Raw genomic sequence first — 21163 nt, forward strand, 5'->3', positions numbered from 1 at the left:
GTTGGAAGGAACCTTAAAGATCACCTAGTTCCAACCCCTCTGCCATGGGCAGGGAAACCTTCCACTACACCAGGTTGCTCAAAGCCCCATCCAACCTGGCCTTGAACACTGCCAGAGAGAGGGTATCAACAATTTCTCTGGGCAACCTTGTGCAGTGCCTCACCACCCTCACAGTGAAGAACTTCTTCTTTATGTCTAATCTAAATCTACCCTCTTTCAGTTTGAAACTGTTACCCCTTGTCCTGTCACCGCACTCCCTAACAGGGTCCCTCTTGAGCTTTATTGTAGGCCCCTTTAAGTACTGCAAGGCCATAATAAGATCTACACAGAGCCTTCTCTTCTTCAGGCTGAACATCCTCAACTGTCTCAGCTTGCCTTCAATGGGGAGGTGCTCCAGCCCCCTGATCATCTTTGTGGTCCTCCTCTGGACCTGCTCGAGCAGGTCCATGTATTTCTTATGCTGGGGGCCCCAAAGCTGAACACAATACTGCAGGTGGCGTCTGACCAGAGCAGAGGGGGAGAATCACCTCCCTCAACCTGCTGGTCACACTTTTGATGCAGCCCAGGATACAGTTGGCTTTCTGGCTGCAAGTGCACTTTGCCGGTCATGTTCAGCTTCTTGTCAGCCAAGACCCCCAAGATCTTCTCTACAGGGCTACTCTCAATCCAGTCATCACCCAGCCTCTGTCTGTGCTTGGGATTGCCCCGTCCCAGGTGCAGGACCTTGCATTTGGCCTTGTTGAACTTCATGAGGTTTGCATGGGCCCACCTCTTCAGCCTGTCAAGGTCCCTCCTGATCGCCTCCCATCCCTTCAGCGTGTCGACCGCACCACACAGCTTGGTGTCATCAGCAAACTTGCTGAGGGTGCACTCAATGCCACTGTCCATGTTGCTGACAAAGATGTTAAAGAGCACTGGTCCCTATACTGACCATTGAGGAACACCTCTCGTCACTGGTCTCCACTTGGACATTGTCCTGTTGACTGCAACTCTTTGAGTGCGACCATCCAGCCAATTTCTTGTCCACAGAATGGTCCATCCATCAAATCAATGTCCCTAACTTAGAGAAAAGGATGTCATGTGGGACAGGGTCAAATGCTTTGCACAAGTCCACATAGACGATGTCAGTTGCTTTTCCCTTATCCACCAATGCTGTAACTTCATCAAATAATAATTTATAAAGAGCACAACAATACAGATTATTAGCACTAATGCCTCTCTTGTCCAGGTCATTCGCTTGATCTGTAGCAGATCAGTATGAAGGTTATTTGCAGTGTAGTTATTAATTGCAAAGATAAATTTGGAGCTGTTGTAGCAAACTTTACTAAGAAAAATAGAATTTAAAGACTACTACCTATATTTTTTTTTCAATTTTACAAAGAAACTCCATCAGATTCTGATTGTATAAAATCTGATTCACAGACAGTGCGAATAAGCATAGCTTGATCGAATAGCTCTGCTTAGCCCCCAGAAAACACATGTTGTTGGTGTAAACTAAGTAATCCTAATGAATGCAATGATGCTGTGATGATTTAAACCAGATGAGAATATAGCCCATATTATTCCATTTGTATTTTATTGCTGAGAAGTATGATGAGAAACAGTGGCTGCGCATGTCATGGTTCTGTAGAGCCATGTGAGCAACACCACACATAAAAAACAGTGCAAAAAGCATCCTTTATTCTGCTTGCATTTGGATTTTTTTTCTGTTGCACTATGGCAATTTTTGCATTCTGGATTAGCATTCTCAGTTTTAATATGTTTGCTTACACGAAATGCAGATTGTAATTAAATGTCAAGCTGCTTAATTGTGCCTTCGTTTGTGCAAATTAGAATGTCGCTATAGAAAAAGAGAAGAAATGAAACAGCTTTCATTTCCCTCTCAATATTATACCTGAATTAATAGTTAAATAAGGGAAGACAAAATATTTTGGGGTGGAATCAGTGTTAATTAGTATTTCACAGTCTGGAAAGGACATGTTGCCACAGAACGTGTATCACTTGCTTCTCAAAGACAAAATGCTTCAATGAAATATTTTTTGGCCCGGGGAGTGAGAAATGAGCACTGGCTCAGCAAACCAGCGTTCAAAGACTTGTCTTTATCCTGCTTGTTCTGGTTAACTGTTTGGAGCCAGCACTGAGAAGGGATATGGGCTTTTAAGGTGGGACTTGAGTAGAATTAAGGCACTTAAATCCAAAAGGACTCATACAGAAAATTCTTCTACCTGGGCTTAAGACACCTGAATTTATGGAATTAAGTTCCCACTAAGCCTTATCAGATTTCAGAAACCAGACAGTCTTATATTCTGGTGAGCACCCTCAGACCCTCAGGATTACACTGCAGACTGAATTAAAGTTGTGTATAACAGGCTGCTTACCACACTTTCTTCCCAGAAGCAGGAGACCTGCCTATGGGCATTGCTTTCCTTAAAGGAGTGCAAAACTCATGTCAAACTCTTTGCTAGGGACAGGGTTGCAATGAAATGAAGGTTGATCTGTATTTCCTCATTTAAAAATTTGCCAGTGGGAAATGATGACTTATTCCTGGGCAAAGGGCAGGTAAAGAGAAGTTAGGACAACATAGAGCTCTATATGCCAGGGACTGGGTTGATGCTTTTGTTGGTCCCAGTTAATGCTTTTGTTTATTCTCTCTTATTTTATAATGGGAAAATCGTTGTCTAAAGTACATGAGCAGCCTTGGCATCCAGGACAAGACTTTGACCTCCAGGCCACTGGATCATGGTAAAAATCTTGAATGGTTTTGCATACAGTGGCAGATCTGCTAAACGATGAGTGGGAGTTATGTCTCCAACCTGAGTGCAATGACTTACACTGATATGACTAGGGCTTTCCCCAGAAGATGAGGCATATAGGTACAAACTTTTTGATGGAGAAAGAGCAAAATAATTCTTTCAACAGCTGGGGAAGATATAAATATTCACTCAATATTCACTGAGCCCTAGCTGAGATCTCTTTTAATTATTTCTTTGCTACTGTCACTGTGACAATTCTGGATATTCTAACTGTGCTCATAAATCACCAGTCGCTTATTAAACCAATCTGCATGTTATCTGAGGACCAGCTGCCAACAAAAGAGAAATTTTGAGGTCTTCAGCAGATTGTTGCTTCCTTGCAGTGGGGTCTGAAATGAAAGTAGGTTGTGTTCATATGAGCCACGACAGAAGGTATTACTGACAGGTGAGGCTGGCTGTGAAGAAAGCATCAAGCTAGTAGGACAGAAGGGCCTCACAGCAGTAAGGCACGACTGGATCATGGTCTCTGTAAAAAGCAGCAAGCAGATGTCTCCCTGTGCTTCTGGGATTGTCCTATGAATAAGATGTTGCCAGGACACAGATTTAGCTGCTAACAAAAGAGTACACACAGAGAACTGCAGGCACTGGTAGGTCTGGTTTCTGTAGGGTTTCCTTGCCTTAGCTCATTATACTGAAAACTAATGGGCATACCTTGTAGCAAACAAGCACCATGTAAAGAGACAGTTATTTTAGATGCAAAGTAGATATCTTTGAATGTTCCCTTTCTATTAACACTGACCTGATTTATCTGTAACAGGATACGGCTCATTCTGCATCATACAGGACTAACATTTCTCCAGGCTGACATATGCAGCAGCTGCAGTAAAGTATATGTGTCTAGGACTGTTTCACAGCAGTAAGGCCTAATGGTAGAGAATGGCTTATGTCCAGAGCATTATGGTCCCTTCCCTATGGAATGGTGATGACATGCAAAACAAGTTGGGAATAGGCCCAAGGCTGTGCTACATCTTGTACCATGGATTGTGTGCAGTTTTGGGCCCCTCACCACAAGAAAGACATTGAGGTGCTGGAGTGTGTCCAGAGAAGGGCAACAAAGCTGATGAAGGGTCTGGAGAACAGGTCTTTTGAGGAGCGGCTGAGGGACCTGGAGTTGTTTAGCCTGGAGAAGAGGAGGCTGAGGCTCTCTACAGCTACCTGAAAGGAGGTTGTACTGAGGTGAGGGTTGGTCTTTTCTCGCAAATGACTAGCAATTGGACAAGAGGAAATGGCCTCAAGTTGTGCCAGGGGAGGTTTAGATTGGACATTAGGAAAAATTTCTTTACCGAAAGAGTGGTCAAGCATTGGAACAGGCTGCCCAGGGAAATGGTGGAGTCACCATCACTGGAGGTGTTCAAAAAACGTGTATATGGCACTTAGAGACATGGTTTAGTGGGCATGGTGGTATTAGGTCAACAGTTGGACTTGATGATCTCAGAGGCCTATTCCAAACTTATAATTCTATGATTCTATTCTATGGATCGGAGTTGTGTGGTAATATACCACGTGTGGGAATATACCAGGTGACCCATGTACAGGCTAGGCCAGGGTGCATCACTATTCCCAGGGACATCATTTGGCACTATTTATTTCAGCAAGAAATGGATCTGGAGTCCTACGTCTGGTAGCAGAAAGCAGAAACAGTTGTTATTCACACAGTGGTTATTCACAGGTTAAAGAACGAAGCACAGGGACTAATTAGTGTTGAGCCTTGAATTCAATTCACTTTCATGGGTTTGAGGTGGGGAATATTGTCAAAGGCATTTTTAATTGCCCAGTTACAGCTGAAACTGACTGAAGTTAACAACCATTTATATGCATCTTTAAAAATCAGGCCCTACATGAAAAATGGAAATTAGTCACCATTCCTTCTGTTTATGTATTTTGTATCAAAGTATCACAGCAACAGAAATAAAAAGCTTAATCAAATCCTTCCCAATATCTACTTTCCAAGAAGAGCTTAGAAGGAGAAATACAAGGGTTGGGGGAGGAATGAAATGCAGTCCTCTCTAACCCCCATAATTAACTGTTTCTTAAAGAGTGCTCGCTAACTCACTGCGTAAGTCTGGCACTCAGTAAACAGAGAATCCATCTCCATTGTGCACTCAATGATGGTGTGTTTCTGGACTGGTGACCCCATGTGGGTATCGTGTATAGCTTGGTTCGGGGTGTGTTGCTGCAGAGATGCCTTTGACAGAGCAGTACAATGCTGCAAACAAGAAACAGGGTAAATATTCCAGCACTCTATAGCCCTATTTGCTTTTTGGGATAAGTAGTCTCATCCTAACTTTGGAGGTGTTCTTTAATTTCTCCATGTCTCTAATTTTCCACCTCTTAATAGCTCTTTTATTTTTTTTTTTATATACATACTATCTTTTCTAAAATAACTTCTGCATTACTGATGCAATCCGCTCTTTTGCTGTTGCAGTTCCTGTTATCAGTAGCCCAATTGAATTGTACATTTAATAACCTATTATGATTATTCATACTATGGTTGTACTCCAAGACTTCAATCAAGGGAATGATTCCATAGTGCAAGATGCTGTATGAGCCATAGGTTTTCCCTCTATAGTCTTTAGGGAGGTTAGCAAAGTAAGATCTTAGCAATAAAACAGGTAACTTGAAATGAATTTGTTGTAACTATTTTTTCTTAATTTTTCACAAGAAAAACCACTGTGACAATAGCAAGGGTTACAATTGAACAAGTTCCAGGATCAAGCAGACTTGAGAATGGCAGTTTCAGCTGCTGGTCAAATTTATCTTTGATCCATCAGTTGAAGCATTCCTAATCAAACTGTTCAGAGGCTTTTCAAGCCTGTTTGACTCATCACTATTCATGAAGGTAAAATCATTTCACGTGCAAAATTAGAATGACCTACTTGATAAGTCTCTGATAAAAATGTAGCTGACTACAGCAGAGAGGCAGCACTTGCACCTGAGAGATAAGTCAGAATGAATGAGGCAATTCTTTTCCATTGGCTTGGAAGGTCAAGGAGAAGAGGCAGAATTTGGGTGTGATATACACTTTTTTATAACAAGTGTATGATTTCTTGTCTTGCTGGACACTAATACAAACTTGCAAAGAAAATGGGTAACTTCCAAGGAAATAATTTTTTAGTATTCATGTTAGAACTTTATTTAATATTTAGGAACAGATGATTATTTTTTCACAAGGCTTTACTGATGAAACAATGGAATTTGACATGATTTTGAAAAATAATTAAAATGTACATTGGAATAAATCTGCAGGGCTTGCATTTCTTCCTTTTTGTTGTGGGTTTTTTTTTTTTTTTTTTTTGAGGAATTATAACTGTCACATATAGATTAACAAATCTACATACATGGCCTTTCAGACTAGACAAAATACTACAGCTAGTAGCAATAACTTCCTTAATATCCTTGCATTTTTTTTTTCTTTGTTTCTTTTGGTTTTAATCAAAATGAAAAATACTTCAGAGAATATCAAGTTCCCATTCACTTCTTGAATGCAGGGTTTGCTTGGTTTTGTTTTTATAAGGGGATGGCATATGCTTTCAAGGAAAATGCTGTCAAAAATGAGAGGTATTTTTTCTCAATGAACTATCTTCTGGAAATTAATAACATTTATTTTACCAGCTTTATAAATGCATGTTTCTAATAGCATATATTATGCTATGCATATTCTAATGCCCTTTTCACCAAGCATATTTGATCTCACTCTGCCAATACTGAGCCAACCAAGTATGTAGCCATGTAGCCATGGCAAAAGAAAGCAAATTATCTTTAAGACACATATCCTTTCCTGTGTCCCAAAGACCCTTTGAAGCTGTTTGTGTACTAAGGTTTATTGGCTGAGGTTTAGCACATTAGCATTGTGCTAACATGTTTAAATGGTTCCTGGATCCAAATTAGCCCTTGCTATGCAATACACAGTAAAAGTGTGTCCTAGTTATTCAGTCATGTTTTGAGTCCTTCATGGAGTTGAAACTTGATTCCTGAACTCCTAATTCCTATTCTAAAGCCTTAAGCACAAGACCAGCTTTACACAAAAAACCCAACAAAAAACCATGAAAAATCTTTCCGAAAGAGAAAACACAGTTGTGACTATCACAGGGTGCAGGTTGCCATCTTTGGTTATATCCCTACCCCTTTTCTCACTTGTCTCCTGAAAATGGATGTGACTTTTCTATTAAAGCAGTTTTTAATTGTGTACAAGAATACCGATTAATTTTTTCCAGTCATTGACTGCAATATGCTCTGGAAACGGAATAGTCCCACTTCCAGCTAAGCAAGAAACTAATCTGAGCTGAAATTTGAAAATATAAGTGATCAAAAGTTGCCTTTTAAATTACTTTTTTTTTTTTTCAAATTTTACTGATAGAGATTTCAAAGGCATGACGTACACCAAAGCTGTGTTGTCTTTAATGGGAGCCGCATTTAGTCACATGGACTGGTAACAAGTTCTGCCCCTTTGAGCTGATTTTCACATTTTCCATGTCAGTCAAAAACCGAAAAGAGTTTCGTCTGTGGACTCCATCTGAGTTTTAAAAACTTCTTTAACTCCTGGAATATTTGTGTTTCCCGTAACCAATTATCTCAAATGTGTAACCTTATCAAAAGCCTTTTGAAACTCAAAGTTGATGGCAACCCCTGTGGTTTGCACATCTCACCATAGCAGGAATAACTTCAGAAATGTGTTATCTGTTTCTTTGCTCTGCAAATTCTATCCTGATGCACCTGGAAATATGATCACTATCACCAATAGCTTTTTATCTCCCTCTATTATAAAAGAAACAAACAAAGCACTCTGGGCTTAAAAAAAGGTGGCAGTTTCTTACCCTGGTCTCTGCCTCCCCACTAGTTTCTATATTGGTCTGAAATTGGTGGGGTTTGTTTCATCTTCTTTGCACTGAAAATGTTTTGGGAGAAGCACCTGTGGTTATTTATCTAAATAAAAGTCAAAGCCTACAGTGTATCTCAGTGATGAGTGAGAAGCATTAGAAAAACGCAAAATGCTTCACTGGACATAAAGATTAAATGAGGAAACAATAAGTACTGGAGAAATAGCTAACTATTTAGATTTGTGTTTATTTTTTAAGTATCCTATCTAATAATCATAGTCATATTTCAGTCTAAGCAATATTTCTTTTTCTATTCTACAGTGTTAATTCAGTATATAACACTTTGATTCTTTCTTTCAGTCACTAGTACCATTGACTTCTGCCCTCTATCCACCCAGCCATCTTTGTACCTTACTGTTTCTCTTTTCTACTGTTACCTTTCTATAAATTCACAGTGACCTTGACTGTCCCTTTTACATTTTATTATAATAGTTTTAATTTTTAGTGTCCCTCAAACTGTTCCTTTCTTGCTTTTGGTATTCGATTTTTTTAACCACCTTCAATAAAAGGTGAATGAACTACTGGATTATTACATCTGAGGCACTGTCTTGATATAGTATTTATCCTACACTACTGACCTTTAAAAGGGTCATGAAAGCATTTGGCTTCCCCCCTGCCCTTTTTTTTTTTAATCTAGCTGAGGGGTTTGGAGGGCACTTCAATTTTAGCATCTTTCTTTGAAAGGTATTGGCCCATGATAAAGACAGATTTGGGCTGGATAAACTATGGCTCCTAGTCATGCTGGAAGTTCTTGGGCATGTAGCTTGTATATCTTTCTCATACATTCATGATTTACATCTGTTTGAGCTAAGGAAGAATTTTTACTTCAAATTTTTAAGGGATTTGAAACACTGGTAGTGTCCTGGAATTTTGTTTTCCCCTCTTTCAACAGCATAGTCTAATTTATTAAACTTTTGTCCTAGTGGTATGAGTAAGCTATATTTGCAACATGTGGAATGGAGATTTTTGTGAGGATTTCCTATCAAACATCTAGTGCATGGTTTCCAAGGACCCTGAACCAATCAGCAGCCATTCAGCTAGTTATTAACTGTCTTATTCTGGTATTCAGAATACAGGCTGTGAAGAGCATGATTTCAAAATGACCATAGAAGAAGAGAGAACAAAAAGCAGTTACCCTCCTGATAGCTCTGAAACCCAAGGACTGCTACGTGAATCAAAATGCTCTTCGTAGAGTCTCAACAGTTCCCAGGTTCCTCTAACTTACACCGGACACAGCAGCTCTATTGCAGAAATTACAAGACTGCAACATTTAGCAGCTCCTTTTCATGCTTACATTTGCCCTAGAAAGCCCCCTTAAAAATTGCAAGGAATTGATTGCACTGGTAGATCAGAAGCCTTGGTCAAAGAGCATATTAAAACTGTTTTTCTCTTTATCAAAGTAATTATTTAGGCCACTGATTTCAATTCTGGGAGTCTCAGTTCCAAGCTATTCCTGGTTGTTAATATACAAGTACTATTGATGGTGATGGGAAAGGACCTTCCACCCCCACTAATGTGGAATGAGCTCTAGTTTTAATCAGGGAAGACTCCCGAGGATGATTTTGGCCCTGGATACCGCCAGCATTGGAGAGTATCAATGAAAATCCCAGAAACAAAGAAGGGAGTGAGATTTTTGCCAATAAATTTGCTGGAGCCTTTATTTCATCTACCTACACTCTCGCCATGCTATGAGATGCATGGAAAAACTAGCTCTATCTCCCTCATTACCCGTCCAATTTAAATGTTTTGAAAGATCCAGTTCATCAACCCAAAATGCAATCAGCTCAGTCAGCTAAGTGAACACAACAGACAAATCTATACTGGTTGCCATGCAAGGAAGAAACACTGAGATTGATTCATTAAAGTCTGCCTTTCTTTTGCTAACCTGCTCAATCAGTATGCACATCCTGTTGAAAATTTAAAGGACTTCCTGATAACTTAATAAAAATATGGAAGCAGTTCCTCCTTTTCAGCAGATTTAATACTGTAGGTTTCTGTTTGCTTCAGGTTCCCTGGGTATAAATCGCTCCTCCATGTTCCTCAGATGTTGGATGCAGAGGGTCTTGGGACATGTAATAGTTTATAACTGGTCAGCAATAATTTGTAAGAATGCTCTCTCTCAGGGGAAAAAATAAGGGAAAAAAAAAAAAAAAAAAGGCAAAAGCAAACAAACCAGCTACATTAATTCTGCTGCAGTATATTTAGCATGAATGGGCAACAAAGGCAAAGCCCATGGATGCTGTGCATCGTAATCTATCATGACCAAGATAATTTATATCCAGATTTCCTGTGCTGCAGGAGATCAGACTAAGGAAAGAAATCTCAAGTGAACAAAAGACTTTAGTAAAAGTGTAAGCACTTATTTATAAACCCTCTGGCTGGAGCTGAAGCTGGGCATTTACTGTATAACCTCAAATGGTTCTGCTGAGTTAATGAAGTGTGAATGGGTTTCAGTGACAAACGCAGGACGTTTTGTATTCAAGTTCTCCATGAATAAAACACTCTGGTGCAGATAAATGGACATTCTAGATCAAAGATGCAGTTTCTTCCTTGGATTATCAGGCCCATGTCCTTCTAGCTCAGAAAAAAGATATTTCCAGAAAGTCTTTTGTAAAGAAATAAAACTGTCTCTTTTAATGCATGAATTAGTTCTTGCAAGTCCTACTGATTCACTGAAGACTCTCTTCCATAGTGCATCATTTCAGGGGTTGCCTGCAACTCAGTGGAAGTAGTAGTGTAGTTACTGTTAGTTACATACACTTGTAGCAGTGTATGCCAGCCCTCTGATTTCTTTCATTCAACACTCTCGGACTGTGCAAACAGCACAGTTCTCTTAACTGCATTAATCAGCATCAAATGCCTGAGTCATGGCCTGCATCTATACTAACAATGTAAAACTGACAGTAGTTGATAATTTTATTTTCTTTAGACCCCTATAAGTAGCATATTGAATTTTCCTGGTGATATATATAAATTTGTTGTTGTTGTTTATTTATTTGTTTTTTAATTATTGTAATATAATTTGTGATCTTTGTACGGTAGTTCCTTCTGAGGGTCCCTCCTACAGGCATTACCCATTCAATACAGTCAGTATGAGATCTAGCTCAAGATCAAGGTGCTTCCCTTTAGGATTCTGTATACAGGGGTCTACATACTAGTGAGATGTCTAAATTCCCATTATAGAGTGCAAAGATCTAGCTTGTTGATTAACCAGGATGGACTTGATTTTTTTTCTCCCCCCTCCCCTCAAAACATAGGTATTTAGTGTCATTTGAGGTATCACAGTGCATCCAAGGCATCCACTTAGCTGCCAGATATGAATAAGTCTTCTGGGAGCTTTGCAACCAGGAATGATACCCTGTCCTTACAAACCTTGATGAAGCCTTCCTATTTCATACAGGGCAGAATGAATTTCTATGTACTGTTCAGACACCTACAGGCAGACATCTACACTTAAGATTCTTTAACTGGAGCTGAACTCCATCCTAGGTCTAAAAACAATGCAGAAAATTTGCACCTTTAATTAAGGTGGAATCAGGTTCTGTGTTTCCTTGAAAAGACCAGTTTTCTTACATAGTCTTGCAGTTGTAATGTGCAAGTGCTTTACTACCAGACACAGATTTTCCCAAGAAGTCAGGAAGGATTTTTACATGCCTGTTACTGTGGAGCAACTGAGTTGAAGAGTTATCTGAAAACAGAGATATGTTGAAGCCAGTAGGATTCACTTTATATGATGATAAGGGTTCACTTATCTAGACTATGTGGAGCCTGTGCCCACCAAATATTCTTTGTACATACCTATAGCAGTGAACAAGAAAATTGAAATGTTTGACTTTGCTCGGGAATATGTGTGGTTTGGCTTCAGGCCAATACTTTCTGAACAGATTGTCTGAGGTATGAACCTATTTGTAAACATTTGCTCCTTTCCCAAAGTACTTGAATCCATTTTTATGTTAAAGGTGAGTTTTGTTTCAGAGCTGCAAAAGTAGAGCTATTGCTTTAAACATCTTGAAGCACCTGATTAAGCACAAGCCACTCATCATTAAGATTTGGTAACATTCTGCATGTGTGTATTATCTGAAAAACAAAATGGAATTGAACAAACAAAACAAGCAAACAAACAACAACAACAAAAAAAAGCAGATGAAAAACTGAGGTGTAGGTTTCAGCAATTTAAGTCTCGTTCATCTTCAAACAGACTTAATGTGCTGTATTACAATCCAGCCAAATTACATTCAGTTCTGCCATGAAAACAAATTCAGGTGCACAATGAGCTTAATTATGCTTCAGAAAATAGGAGCATCATCAATAGCAGAAGGGGGCACTAGAAACTAGCTGCTATATTTTCTGACTCTCTTCTTTTGCAATCACCTTAACATTTATAATACATATATATATATAAATGCATGCACACAGTCTCATTTACTAACTAGTTACCCTTCCACCCTTTCTCAAGGTCTTAGTGGATGCACTGTGATGTGTATCAAGTCTTCAGCCTTTACCTTTTGTGACTGTATTCTTTAGCTGCTCTAAAGTTGTGTAAACATGGCCACATCAGCAGTCCCACCAGGGGTAATTGGACCCTACAGCAGTTTCCTTTTAGAAAATCCTGCTAGCATGCTCTCAGTGATGCAGAACCAAAGTATTACCTTCCAAAGAAAGCATTATCTATTAACTCTTTAAAGGAACAAAAGCATTTGGAGCAAAGTGCGAAACTAACAAAAGGGCTGAAAGATGGAGCATTACTTACATTTTGTTTTAACTTCCCTTCAAAGAACCTCAAAAGTTGTCTAGAAGAAACAAGGATCACCATCTCCTCTCAGCATCAGCATCTGCTTGTCTTTCCCATACGCACTAGATCTTTTTTACCTGTTATATTCAACTAGTTTTAATGAAGAACACTTATTATTCCAAGTCCTTGGTGATTTTAGGTTTCCTTTGATTGCAGGCATGATCTTAGGAAAGGAAAACCTTTCAACAGGCATCTAGAAAGCAGTGGTTAGGCTGTTATCCTAACTGATCTAGAAATAAGGCTGTGCAGAATTTCTTCTCTTGGTAGTTATTTCACTTTCTTTGTCTTCGTTAATTTTTGGCCTTCTCCAATTCATAACCGTTCAAACACAACAACAGGTAACTATTCTTAGAATCACAGTAGCCTGTCTGACCTGAAAAGCTTCTCTATGCAATGTATTTTATCTTTTTTTTTTTTTCTTTGCTAGTTTTAGGTGTCCCAGGATTCTGCCCCTTCCTTTGAGAAGCCATAGACCTTTCCATGGGCCAACAGATTTTATAGCCTGAGATACTTTCTTCTTAATATTTTTTTCGATCTACTAACCAAAGTATAGAACACCCCCCAACCCAAGAAGGCAACATATAAGCTAATTTTCAACTTTTAGAATTTTTATCTAGCTTGAATTTTCCATTATTCAATTTCAAGCTATTATGCTTTTCTTTTGAGGAGACATACAGAAATCTTTCCTCTCCCAAGTGTCCTGAAATGTAATAAGAAAACGAAGGAAATATGCTTTAAAAATTTATATTGAGGGGTTACAGTGGATGACATTGCAATTAGAGGTTAAGAAAATGCTAAAGGCATGTTGTCCTTTTAATGGAGGTTCCAATTCAGATCTTTTTTTCTCCCCAGGTAGAAGCAGGTATACAGGGACTCTGAAATGGATGCATGCAGGATCTGCTAAATGTGTTTCTAATTGTCTGAGTTTAATAATTGATAATATAGACATAGCTTGCGAATTTTTCTTTCACATAAAAGATAATTGTGCCTGAGCATGGTCTGAAATTAAATGTGTTAAGTGCTCCAGGGACTAGCATGTACGTGCTATGAAAGATCATTCCTCTTGATCAGTGTAAGTTAGAACATGTAACAACTTGTATTTATTTGGATTGTAGTGGCATTTGAAGAGCTAAAGCAGGGCTGATGAGCCATGGTATCAGGTGATGTCTATTCGCTTACCCATAAGGAGGCAGTAAAAGCTGTTGCCCACCCTCATTCTTCTATTCTTTTCTCTCCATCTGAAAGCTCAAAACAGGACCTCTGGCCTTCCAGGCTGCTCCTTCTAAGGTGATCTGCCTTTCTTTTGTGCAGACTTCTCTTTTATCCCCCTTTTCTTTCAGTCTCCTGCACCTCAGGGGAGCGAAGAAGAGGCAGAAACAACAACTTCAGGTTTCTCCTATTTTCTACTCCAACACTATTTGGATGAAAAGGAAGGATTTTTCAAGGACTGAGAGGAGCAAAGGGCACAGGGCATATGAGGGATGTCTTAGGAGGATATAAGTTCCTAAAAATTTGGAAAAAACAGAAGCTATGAAAAGACAGCAGGGGATGTGAGGTGAAAGCTGCTCATTGGGGGAATCTTCCAGGAAACAGAGAGGTCAGAATGCATCAGAAGGAAAAGAGAGAAATTTATGCTGAAATGTGGTGGATGAACAAGATGAGAAAGTGGGCAAGAGAGAGAAGGAAATGAAGAAGAGAGAACTGTGGGTGTGTAAGATTTTTAGTCTGTGTTTTCATCACTCGTACAGTCATGGCAACAAATGTGTCAGGGTCTTTATATATTTATAGAAAAAGATGAAACTCATGGGCCGGAAAGGCAGGAAGATTCTAGAAAATGGATGGAAGAAGAGAAGGGCTGTGGGATACTGCAAAATTTTTTTTTTTTTTTTTTTTTTGCTAGATTTCCAGCAGAAGGCATAAATGTGCAAAAGAAATGGTAAACAGGCAGTAATATTTTTAGCAAAAAGGATCTGTGTTTACAGAGAATAATGTTGGGCCTGAACAGAAACCCATCAAAATCTAGAGCAGTATTGGCTTCAAAGGGCTTTGGATTAGGGTTCAGTGGGCTCTATGTGTCGAGATGCCTGGTGATAACTTTTTCTAAAGAAATGATGAGCATTTATTATTAAGCAGCATTTTTGTTTAGCAAACAAAGGATATCTCAATCTTACAAAGTTCTTGTTGTGACTGAGACACAAAAATGGTACTTTCACAACATTTTGGCTACAGGTAATTTGGAGTATTCCTTCTGCCCACAATGGCTCACTGCAGTGCGCTTTGGTGATGGGCTGAAAAAGGTAACCACTGACAAAAAAAACTGCTCATGGTTTTCCATGGCGCTTGCTAAGCACAAAGATGATTTTTCAGGACCACCTTTCCCTGCATTGCTTGGTTTTCCTGGAAGGTGAGCAACAAGACATCACCTTCCAGAGGGCGAAGTATAGCTCTTTTCTCACAGATCTCTTCTGTGTGGTTTTGCAAGACTCTGCTCTTGAATCATCAAATAGCCAGGCAATGAATGTTCAGGAGATGGGTTAGGTTCTTCTGGTTTGGTTTTGTTTTTTTTGTTTTTTTTTTTTTTTCATAATAATGGTCTTACATGCTAGCCTAAACAGCACAAATAATACTGTGCTGTCAGAACTTCTGTGGCTTTCTCAAGTGTGCCCACATTGAATGCTTTTATGTGTTTGAAATCACAAGCTTTCATCTCTCATTCTAAGGCACAGCAGTCTTCAAATGTGTGTGGTCAGGTGCCTGCCACTGCTTTCTTTTGATACAGAGAATCAGCACACCAGAAAATTAGACATGAATCCTATATACAGGAACAACTCCAGATGAAAACGACTCCTCTGTTGCATTTCTGAACTAAAACTGGATTAATGTAAAGATTTCTCTCCCCACTCGCACTTCTTTCCTAGCAAATCAAAGAAATTCAGTGAAGCACAGGAAGCTGCATGCCAAATAAGTAACAACGACAACAACAATAATAATCTGTAATTTTAAATCCTATGCAAAAGATAGCCATGAAATTAAGAAATTAGAATGAAATATTCAATGGTTAATGTAAACACAAAATTGACTCAAGAAAAGCACTTTTCTAGTGATGAGCAAATCTGTCTGCAATTACATCAATATAATAAAGGACACTGGTAACTACATAGATTCTGATAGTGAAGATAAATGGCAGGGATGCATAAGATGATCCTAAAAGCAGGATAAAAAGTCACTGCCATATTTCAGCAGAAATAGATGATACTTGAAATGATTAATTGATGACAAAGTAATAGTCATTAAAGCAAATCTAGAAAAACCACAGTGCTAGAAATATGTTTGTGTTATATGAAAGATACACTCATAAATAGTTTGTGAAGACTTAGTAAGTGGTTAATCAATTCCAGGAGACTGTCCAAGAGGTCTGTAAGATTGTGATAAGCCTTATTTATAATCATGTATATAGTCTCTAATTATTAGACTTCTGGATCAACACGTGCATTATTAACACATACTAAAGAAATTACTATTATGAATCCTTTACATATTAGCTACTTAAGTCTGCTTTGTGGGGTGAGGTATATTGGAGTAAAGCGAAAGCCCAAATACATTTAGAAATTCATTCAGCAATAGATGAAAATAGAGAGTTAATAGGACACTTCAGAACTGTGAAAAAAAAACACTTTGTGGTTGACTAAATACTAACAGTGATAAATACTAAAGTTAGTAATAGCTAGTCCACTCACTACTGTCATCTTTCCTGTGCGACAGGAGCACATCTATTTTGGAAAACAGAAAAAAATACTTTTAAGTCCCCTCTTTTCTCATCAGTATTATGGCCTCAATAGACCATTATAATCCTTAGATCAAAAAGGCCTTTAGATCACTGGTTTCTTTTTTGAGATAGTAACATTTGTTTCTATTCTTGAATTAGTCTCAAAGGTTGACGGTCTTACAAAGTTCAGCAAAGACAATCGTGGCTTTGACCCAGTGTTATAGACTCTATAAATAACTACCCTATATTCTCAAATAAGAAATCACTTGGAACAAAGGACTTCATACTTCCATTTTTTAAAAATGAACATGATCTATTATGAAAATTCAGTATTTTTTTTCCAAGAAATGTATGAATACAGGAGACCAAGATACCTCTTGTAAATTTATATTTCCTAACAAAGTGTTCCTTGAACATGGATTCTAATAGCAACATTCCTTCTATATAATTCATTAGCTGTATATGATTGAGAAAAATGCTGCCATTTTAGCTCATCAAAGGACGATATGGACAGGTCAATATGAAGTAACTGTAAAAAAAAAAAAAAAGGTCCTTTTTTTTTTTTCCAGAGGACAACATTTCTGTAGAAATACCAAAGCCTTTGTGCCATTTTCCAGTGAAACCTCTATTGGAATTCTGTGCAGTTGTGGCAGGAATTATGGGACTTAAGTTATAAGTGAGTTGTAATCATGAAAATCAGGTTTGTTCTTTAGTTATAACAGTGGAGTAGCTGTGTATCAGAGCTGCGCCTGTGTGCACATCCAGTGCACTTACAGTCTTAATGGTGTGGTCCAAGAGATTCCTGGACAGGTGTCTGCTTAGACAGAATAATGGACTGCCTTGAGACAATACGACAAGTTGAAACTAGGTGACTGACCCAGCCTTCACAATTAAGTATTGGACTGATTGTTACAGGAGCTGTTCAGGTGGGAATTTCACACAGTTCTACAAAGTCCACCTGAGTCAGGTCTAACCGCATCAGGTCCAATTTGTACATCTATGTGGGCTGAATAAACTCCTGGATGAACTATCCCGAAGACTTGTGTACCTAATTTCTGCTGCAGGAGTGTTGTGCACAGATAATACTTTTGTAAATAGGCAACAGAGAATGTTTTCTTTCAGAACTGGTTGTGTAGGACAGTCTTTCGTATGCAGTTAAGACACTCAAGACATGTTTTGTATGTATTTAAGGTGTATCAACAGCCAAGAGTTACGTAAGTACAGGGGTGGTCATGTCAGAGTCTGGCCATCTGGATTCTATGAACTGAGCAAAGCAGTGGTTTGGGACATCTTTCTCGATTCAGGTGAAGATAGTAATGAAAGGGCCCTTGCAACAGAGATTCCCACTACCATCAGACAGCAACTGACCATTCTGTTTGAACAAATTATATTATCATGACATTACCATCTGCCAGAATCCAAACTAATTTGTTTCTTTCTTTCTTTCTTTCAACAGTCTGTGTATCTGTGTAACACAGTTCTAATCATTCATGTTTAAGTAAAAAAAAAAAAAAATAAAATCAGGCTAGAATAGGTCTTGAGACAAGGGATTGTACAAAGGGAATGAAAAAACATACCTCATGAGAGTGTACTGAAAGAGCTTGGCTCATTTAGCATAATAAAACAAAGACAATTAAGGAATATAATTGTGATCTATAAATATGCCAGAGGAGTAAACATTAGTGAGAGACAAGTACTGTTAAAGGACAATGTTTTTACATAGCAACTGTAAAACAGCTATAAATAGACAGACACTGAAAGCTAGAAGTTGATTCCTATGGAAGAAATTAGACTCAAGAAAGTATTCCGGAAAGAGAAATATGGGTAAAAAAAATAGAGTTTTATGCTGAAGCTGCTGGGTTTAAGAAAGGGATCACATGATGCATGCCTGGGACAGCAAAGCACTGGACTTACTGGCCCAGGAAGTCCCTTCCTTTCCAATGTTCCATGTTTCTCTTTCAAGACATTCAAGAATGATGGTCTTTTATCTGTTGGATTGTCTATTCTCATACTAGATTGAGGAGTGTAGTGAAGACTACCATCACTACTGTAGCTTGTGATTTCCAGCCTAAAACATGGGCCCACAGGGTTTTCACAGTTTGAATAACTGCCTGTTTAGAGGCACCTTCCTGAACCCACCATGGTGATGTCTAGTACAGTAGTGGCTCCTGCATTTGTACTGAGCAAAATAGGGTGGGTTCAGAATCGTTTGAAAGCTGAGGAGGACCGTATTTCTGGCTCAACCCAGCCTTGCAGCCACAGTTTGCATAGCCTTGACTGACAAGATTATATATCTTAAAGTGTCAATAAGCAAAGAAATCACTGGTTTCTGGTGGATGGTGCCACCCTCATGCTGTGTTGGTAATCCTAATTAAAGATGTATTCAGTGAATTTAATAACTCCATCAAATTGCTTATAGTATTCATCATGCTCCAGCTACATCTGATAACCTGTCATCTGGACAGGGGTACCAAAACTCCACTAAGCTACCCTGCTGTGTGCAAGGCACTGATGGTACTATTTGTATGAGTATAGTGAACCATCTGCAATATGGAGAAAGCAAGATAGAGGTCTACAGGTCCTGTCTGGATGATTTAACAATACCCCTCTTTGGTTAGTTTCATTCGTAACGACACCTGTGAAGTGGATTACATCTGCAAGATGGATTTATCAGAGGCTGTGTCTCTTGCTGTCCTCTGGCTCTGTTACAACACTCTTCAACGTCGTAAAATCGAATTTCTGCTTTTTTGGCACTAAGGCAAGACCCTTAGGCAGAAGAAAAAAAAATGAAATAAACCAACAGCTGAAGATAATCACAAGTCATGTGCAAACAACCCCCTATGTTTCAGAGATGGTCTTTAATAATGATATTTTTCTGGATTCACACAGATTTCAGCAGGCACTCACCAGCAGCATAGAAGTCTTATTAAAAGCAATAGCTAGCTTTTTGCTCATTTCACTGAACACTCTTCACTTCAATGAGTTTTCGTTCAGTCCAATTAGTCAGTGCAATTCAGTTTGTTCAATGCAAATCACTGGGTTTTAATTGACTCCAATTAGACACAAATCAATAAAAGTCAATTCAAACTAATTATCTTCTATACAAATCAATAGGATTCAATTAAAATCAATGACGGTCTTATTCACTCTAATGACTGACCTGTTCCCCCTCTTCAGTTGTTATAAAAGGAATCCACGCATTGTCAATGTGGTGGCTTTTGGCAAATATGTCTCCTATAGTGAGGGAATATTAATCATTAGAGAAAGTATGGAGAAAAAGATATGTAACTGGGTTATCTTTTTCCAATTTCTGACTCTTCTGCTGTGAATTTTCTGCAGTGAAATCTCCTCTTTCAAATTATGCAGGTGGTTGAATATGTGTGCAAATTTAGACATACCTACATGAAAACTGATCTCTAAAATCACAGAAATTAAAAATTGATTAATGTGTTTACTCTCATCCACATTCTTTATTTTTACCCTAGAAATGTCTCAATTTGAAAAAAATTGACCTGCAGTTTGTTGTTAGCCATGTGTTTAACTGCTTTACTTAACTGACAGCAGCTTCTTGCTGATGTTAATCTATAGAGTAAGAAGTCTTCCAGTAAAGACCTTATTACATGCTTTTGTAATGCACATTACAAAGAAAGCCTCGCTGTAAGTAGAGAGGGGAGGGTATACACTGTTGTAATCACAGAATCATTGAGGTTGTCTGCTGCTTTTGGCTGGGATAGACTTACTATTCTTCATAGTAGCTCGTATGGTGCTCTGTTCTATGATTTGTGACCAAAACAACTCTGAAAACACAGTAATGTGCTAGCTTTTGCTGAACAGTGTTTGCACAGTATCAAGACCTTCTCTGTTTCTCACTCTGCCTCCCCAGTGAACGTACTGGACGTGTGCAATAGGTTGGGTGGGGACACAGCTGGAATAGCCGACCCCAGCTGACCAAAGGGACATCCCATACCAAATAACATTGTGCTCAGCAATAAAAGCTGAGGGGAGGGAGGGACATTTGGAGTTATGGCATTTGCCTTCCCAAGTAACCATTACACATGATGAAGTCATGGTTTCCTGGAAATAGTTAAACACCTGCCTGCCAATAAGAAATAGTGAATGAACTCCTGACTTTGTTTTGCTTGTGCACACAGCTTTTACTTTACCCATTAAATTATCTTTATATCCAGTCATGAATTTTCTCACTTTTACCCCTCTGATTCTCTTCCCCGTTCCACTGTGGGGTAGTGAGCAGGCAGCTGTGTGCTGTTTAGTTGCTGGCCGGAGTTAAACCACAACAGTCTGGAAGAGACCTTTTGAGATCGTCTACCCTAACTCATCTAGCAGATGAGCTAGAACAAGTTGTCCAGGACAGTGTCAGGTCAAGTTTTGAAAATCACCAAGGACAGAGACTGCACAGCCTCTCTGGCCAACCTCTTCCAGTGTTTGAGCATGCTCATAGTTCAAAAGTGGGATTTTTGTGTTCAGATGGAATTCACTGTGTTTTAATTTGTGCCCATTGCCTCTTACCCTGTCAGAGGGCACTACTGGGAAGAGTCTGGCTTCTCCTTCATTTCTTCTCATCAGATATGTATACACAGGGATAAGATCCACCTGAGCCTTCTCTTCTCCAGGCTGAACAGTCCCAGCTCTTTCAGCCTCTTCTCATATGATAATACAGATAAATCACAAGAAAAACTTATGTAGCAAAACTTTTTGTTCTACCCTACCTGCATGCAAATGTCATTTTTAGAACTACATTTCTGACTTGTGGTTTTGAATCCAAAATTGTCCTTTCATCATTAGCATCCAATTCTCATTGAAGACCTATTTTCTTAGCAAAACAGAAAGCAGGAAGCATATAACAAAGGCTTTTTATGCAAGTTTTCCTTACAACTGATTAAGCATCCTTTGTATT

This window comes from Leptosomus discolor, chromosome 5 (genome assembly GCF_034619465.1).
Source record: "Leptosomus discolor isolate bLepDis1 chromosome 5, bLepDis1.hap2, whole genome shotgun sequence".
NCBI classification, from domain to species: Eukaryota; Metazoa; Chordata; class Aves; order Leptosomiformes; family Leptosomidae; genus Leptosomus; species Leptosomus discolor.